Genomic DNA, 7500 nt, shown 5'->3' with positions numbered 1-7500 from the left:
TACTTCCAGCTTGCTCCCACTCTCTTTCCTTGTTAAAAAATAAAATCACAACAAATTACAAGCATGGAAAGAAACAGACAAACGATCAAACTATTTCCAATTTTGTATCGAGACCATGCAATGGCTGCACAATGACATGCTATGTTGAATCAGCAAAGGCATTGGACAAGAGAGTTTATGAACAGAACAGCGACATCAAAGGACATATTACGTCGAATTCTTTAGTAGTCCATGCGGAAATTTGTGACCATTTACCAAACTGGGGAGATGCTGAAGTGTTGCATAAATATTATGAAAAATACACCAGAAGGATTGTAGAAGCAGCATGTATTTCAACTGAAAATTCTTTGAACTATCGTGAGATATTTATTGATTTAGTAAGACAAACGAGCATTTTAATTGTAGAACACGCCAGAAAACCAAGAGCGACCTTTCCCATACGCCCGACAAGATGACCACGTTACGGACTACGGATTACCTAGGACAGACCACCCGCTCGATCGGGATCGGTAGTTGTAGGAGGGGAAGAGATGTCTGTATGAAAATGAAAAGATAGTTGTGTATAAAAGAGGGCTATTGGCACCGGGCGATTTTAGGGATATTTATTACGTGGGGTCGTGGCTTTTGAGGGGTGGGCAGGAGACTTGGTTTTGGAGGCTGGAATCAATGCATTTAACCGTGAGGCTACTTTAGGGATATTTATTCATCTTAACCTCCTCCAACAAAGTAAGAAAATGAGTAAGAGGCTTGGTCGTAGGGAAAGAAAAACAAATAAAATCATTTTAGTGGTAGGTAAACTGAAATGAGAAAATGCAGTAGGAGTGAAAGTTAGAAATGAAAATAATTTCAGTTTATGTAGATGTTTGTGCATGTAGACGTGTTTTTGTTTGCGGTATGCTTGTGTGTGTATGCTACGCATAGAGGGTTGTTGCCTCGAAGTGTGTGTGACTACGTTAAGTACTCAAGCCTCCATCACATTTTTCTATTTACACTCTGAAGAAATTCCTACGTGAACAAAACGTTAGTGATTAGGATTCAGTGTTTCCCCTGTGCTTATGTTCTTCATTTTCCAAATTTATATACACACACACACACACACACACACACACACACACACACACACACACACACACACACACACACACATATATATATATATATATATATATATATATATATATATATGTATATATATATTGACAAAGATTTCAGACAAATTATTTGGATTATGGAGAACATAAACACAGGGGAAGGCTCGGAACCCTAAACACTCTAACGTTTCGTTCGTGTAGAACCGAAAAGGTAATTAGATTTAGTACACTTTGATAAATTCACTAGAAGAATTGTTGAATCAGCATATATTTCAACTAATAATTCATCGAATCATCGAGGAGGGTTTATCAATTTAGCAAAACAAACTAGTATTTTAATTCTAAAACACACCAGAAAAACAACCTTTCCCAAGTGTCCGAAAAAGTAATTAGATTTAGTATATAAACTTCAATTGCAGTTCTACATACACTCTCTGAAGAAGTTGTACGCGAACGAAACGTCAGTGTTTAGGGTTCCGAGCCTTCCCCTGTGTTTATGTTCTCCATCATCCAAATAATATATATATATATATATATATATATATATATATATATATATATATATATATACTCAGTAGTTTATCAGACAGGGTAGCTTGGATTGTGATTAGGCTGTGTAAAAGATACACTCTAAAAATAGTTCAAGTTTATACACCAACCTCACAGAGTTCAGACGATGAAATTGAGTCGTTCTATGATGATTTAAGTCATGTAGTGGATAAAAAAAAGTAAGTACACATTGGTAATAGGCGACTTTAATGCTAAAGTGGGGAAGAAGATGGGAGATGAGACGTGCATTGGCAAGTTTGGAGTAGGTGAAAGAAATGACAGAGGCGAGATGTTAGTCAATTTTGCAGAAAACTACAACATGAGGATAATGAACACTTTCTTCCAAAAGCGTGTAGGTCGTAAATGGACGTGGAGAAGTCCAAATGGAACAACAAAGAACGAAATAGATTTAATATTAGGAGATGATAGCAGAAGCCTTAGCAATGTTACGGTGATAAATAAAGTCAACATAGGTAGTGACCATAGAATGGTAAGTTGCACAGCTAAATTTAATTTCAGAGCCGAGAGAAATAAACTAGTTTTAAAAGAAAATAAGACTTGCAAAGGTTAAGGATAATAACAAGAAATTTCAGTTAGAAATTAACAATAGATTCGAAGCTCTAAGAACTAACGAGGACAGCATGAAAGATATTAATTTGAATTTAGTGAATATATATATATATATATATATATATATATATATATATATATATATATATATATATATATATGTATATATACATATATTTATGTATGCTTGTATTTGTATGTGTATGTTTTTCTGCGTGCGTGTGTGCGTGCACGCGCGCGTGTGTGTGTTGTGTGTGTATGTGTGTGTGTGTGTGTGTTTGTGTGTATATGTGTCTTTTCACTTTAAGCTTTACGAAATTAGAAAACGAAAAACCGTCACAGAGTGAGAGGCTATGGCGAAAGTTAATCTCTGTGACAACAAAGACTACCATAAACCTGGAAGATGTGAAATATTAATGAACCTATCAGGTAGGAGGTTGTCAGACCCAGAAATGCATGGTCTGAAATTCGACATTGGTATTAACACAATGCGGTACACGGATATCGTGAAGAGAAACTTTAATTGGAGTGACAGTGATGTTGACAAAGGATTTAAGCAAGAGATTCTTGTGTGCTATCAAGCTTTAACAAATAGAAATGAATGTGGCATCCCCAGAAGATTTAAGAAGGCTTTAGTAAATACTGACTTGGAAAAAAAAAACGTATTGATCACCGATACGGATAAAGTGGGTGATATCGCGATTCTAAACAAAGGGGATTATAGAAATAAATTTATGGAGCTCTTAGATGATGACAGCATTTGCCACAAAACGCATGAAGGTTTCACAACAAGCGAGGCAAATAAATTCAAAGTCAATGCCAGAAATATTCTAGGAAAAACCGAGAAGGGGGGATGAATTAAGAGGGATTCTTGAGGAGGACCCCGATCCTTCTAAGATGCGTGGCCTGTCCAAGATCCACAAATCTAACGTTCCCATGAGACCCATAACTACAGAGGTTGGCAGTGCACCCCCACAGACTCGCGAAGTGTCAGGGCCAAACCGTCATCACATGCAATTGGGTTTGATCATCAATGCAAAGTTGAAAAATTCCAGTGATCAATTGACAAGGCTTAAAGGCTTTGACTTCGCTGGCAAAAAGTTAGTAAGCTATGGTGTTAAGGTTTTATTTATGAATGTTTCCACTGATGGGTCGTTAGAAGCAATAAAAGAAATTTTTTAAAGATATGAACGATGATGACCTTCCCGTAGGAAAACAAGATTATATAGAATTAATATATTTGTGAGCGTTTATTTTTAATAGGAATATATATATGTATATATATATATATGATATATATATATATATGTATATATATATATATATATATATATATATGTATATATAATATATATATGCAAAAATAACCATGATAACGCGTGACGAAAAGATATTGCAGAAACCACAGGGAAATTAAAGTCGGAATACTGAACGTTTTCGTCTATTACGACATCCTCAGAGTACAAGAAAGAAAAAATAGAACACAATATTTATACAGAAGAAAGAAAACTGGGAGAGGTCATATCCACATAAAACCTTCGGACATTATGCATACAACATATTCAATCACAAATAGAAATGTTAATGTAATAAAAAAAAATACATATACATTCATATACACATGGAAATAAGAATGGTAATAGTAACAAGAAAAAAAAATAAAAATGAATAAATAAAAATAAAAATAAAATAAAAAGAACAAAAACCATGTGGCCGAAAGGTCCATTGGACAATTGGTACAATTAGGAAAATAGGTACTGCTTTACTATCCTATGATTATAAATTGTTTAGTTAAACCAAAACACAAGTAATATTATTAGCAATTTGTACAAAAAAGAAAGAAAAAAAACACAATATTTAACAGAAATACGAAAACTGGAAAGGTTATGCCACATAAAACTTTCGGACGTTATACATACATACACACTCACATACACAGAAATATTAATGGTAACAGTAAATGAAAAAATACATACACAATCATATACACATGGAAATAATAATGGTAATAGTAAAACAAACAAAAAATACAAAAGAACAAAACCTTGTGGCTGAAAGGTCCACAACACACAAACATATATATATTCGTATATATGTATATATATATATATATATATATATATATATATATATATATAGATATATATATATAGATATATAGATATATGTATATATATATATATATATGTATATATATCTATATATATATATATATATATATATATATATATATATATATATTGCAAAGGTAATCACAAAAAACACGTGACTAAATGATCATGCAAAAACCACAGGAAAATTAAAGTTCGGAATACTAAACGTTTTTCGTCTATTACGACATCTTCAGAGAACAAAAAAGAGAAATAGGACAAAATATTTATACAGAAATAAGTGAACTGGGGAATATTACAGCCACATAATGCCTCCAGACTATATACGTACACACACATATATACACATGAAAATAATAATAGTAATAATAAAACAATAAAACAGTAATAAAAATAAATAAAAAAACAGACAACCATGTACCGAAAAGTCCACAGGGACATTTGGCACAATTAAGAGTCATGGTACTGTTTTATTATCCTATTAACGATAAAACCGGATTCAATGATGTTCCTTTTTAAAACAGAATGACAAACAACAAGCAGTTTGTATGTGGAGTTCTTTGAAAGGGAATTGTTACCTTGTATTCTCCCCTGTAAAATCATCTGGTATCGATATGTCGATGCCATTTTATGCATTTGGCCTACTGATCTTAATTTGGAAAAAAATCTTATTGAATTAAATGATTTAGTGCCTTCTATTAAATTAAAAACGGAGGTAGATTAAGATAACAAATTGCCCTTTTTTGATGTTTATATTAGTCTTTTGGGAATCAAGAGTTTTATACTCCTCTTGAAGAAATTTCCACTTTTGTGCTCCACTCGACTGACCAAGCATGAGCAGCAAAAGGAGATGCGAAAAGTGGAGTCACACCAGCTGACCCTCGACACCTTGGAGGACGTGAGTTGGGGCAGCAATGTTCAACGACGGCGCCCTCTGCTGGAGGAGAGCTTGCGGAAAGCCCCTCGTCCCGGCGTCGCGAAGGCTCCCGCCGAGGATTCCAAGTCCAACCCCAGAAGGAAGCCCAAACCCACTACCGGAACTTGATGACCTCACGGACACCCACACAGAGGACCATGGGCTCATTCCAAGCCCTGCCGACTGCAAGTTCTGTCGCAGAGGAAACGACACTTGCTGGGCACACGGCACCGAAGAAGAGGACGATGACGACGTCTCTTCTTCGGTGACCGAGGAACAAGCTCCCTCCCTCTGCCTCCAGGAAGACATCAGCTCATGGAGGCTGTCCTCGAGGGCGACTCGGGACTCTGGAGGGCGTCGCCAGTCCTGGAGGCCGAGCCCAGTCGCCCCACAGTGGAGGACACCTCCGTCTTGGTACCGTACCAGGAGTGACGTCCAGACGTGGAGGGCGAGCCCACCCTCCCCGCAGTGGAGAACTCCTCCAGCTTGGTACCGTACCAGAAGCGATGTCAAGACCTGGAGGCGGTGAATCAAGCCCAAACAATGAAGAAAATAAGAAAACAGGAAAAAATGGAAAATAGAAATGAAAATACATAGAAAGAAAAAAATGTATAAAAAATAAAGAAATTGGATAAAAAGAGACAAGAAAAAAAAAAAGCCCATGGAATATTTAGAGAAAAAGAGAAAAAATAAAAATAAGAAAGAAATATATTAAGATGCCCATTGGAAATATACAGGAAATTAAAAAGAAAAAATAAAGGGAAAAAATACGTATAAAGAAGCCCATGGAAACCCGAGAAACTTTCCAATCAAGAAAACATGGAAAGCCAAAATAGTACCATGTTTTAGCCCAAAATCGACCAAAGCCCAACACGCATTTTTTTTTAGCCTAAAAAGAGTCTAAAATCCTATTTGGGAATACGAGGTTCCCCTCAGCTGAATAAAACTGCCTGACGAGGACCATCCCACAGGAGTAACGGTGGTATTCTTAAAAAAATTCTTTCCTTATGTAAATCTTTTCCTTCCAAGGATTTATATATAAGATTTACATAAGGAAAGTTTTTTTCAAGCATACCACCGTTAATGCTAAAGCGAATTGACAGCACCAAAAATGTTGAAATTTTCACTCTGAATGCGAATCAGACAAGAAATTATGGTCTCAAACTGTCAGGAAGTAGATTTATTTTGCAAGTGGTTAGAAACAACGTCGCCAACCGTATCGTAAATGAATGATAAAGTTATCTCATTTCTTGAAACAACTCATTGTTTCAGCTCTCACTGCACAGTTACGAAAGCCATCACACGAGACAGCTTCACTTCACAAAGGGGCTATTAATAACTAACTCACCAATATATATATATATATATATATATATATATATATATATATATATTATTTATATATATTTATTATATATATGTGTGTGTGTGTGTGTGTGTGTGTGTGTGTATGTATGTATTATGTACACACACACACACACACACACACATACACACACACACACACACACAGACACACACACATATATATGTATATATGTATGTATATATGTATATGTATATATATATAAAAAAAAAATATATATATATATATATATATGCAAATTAGACCACTTGGAAAAAGAAAACTAACGAAGCAGAGCGCTTTCGTATATTACATCTTCAGTGTATTGTTTCGTGTATATATTATGTATGCATTTCTATTTATTTGTACTTGTTGCACTGTATATGTAATATACGAAAGCGCTCTGTTTCGTTAGTTTCTTTTTTCCAAGTGGTCTTCTTTACATAAGTGAACACACGTACCCGTGTTCTTGTTAGCATATATATATATATATATATATATACATATATTCATATATATATATATATATATGAATATATATATGTATGTATGTATATATACTGTATATTATACATACATGGATACATACATACATCTATACATACATACTTGATGTACATATATGCATACATACATGCATGCATAAATAAATACATACATACATACATACATGGATACATATAAACGCATACATCCAAACACACACACAGACACACACACGCACTCACACAAACACACACACACACACACACACATGTATTCGTTTATATATATATATATATATATATATATATATATATATATATTTATATATATATATATATATATATATATATATATATATATATATATATATATATATATATATATTAACAACCACAATGCACTTTAATTCTAAGCCATCAACATCGGGAGACC

The sequence above is a fragment of the Oratosquilla oratoria genome, unplaced genomic scaffold (assembly GCF_046742065.1).
Source record: "Oratosquilla oratoria isolate Oo_2021 unplaced genomic scaffold, ASM4674206v1 SCAFFOLD51, whole genome shotgun sequence".
NCBI classification, from domain to species: domain Eukaryota; kingdom Metazoa; phylum Arthropoda; class Malacostraca; order Stomatopoda; family Squillidae; genus Oratosquilla; species Oratosquilla oratoria.
Note: the sequence above shows the minus strand (reverse complement) of the source record.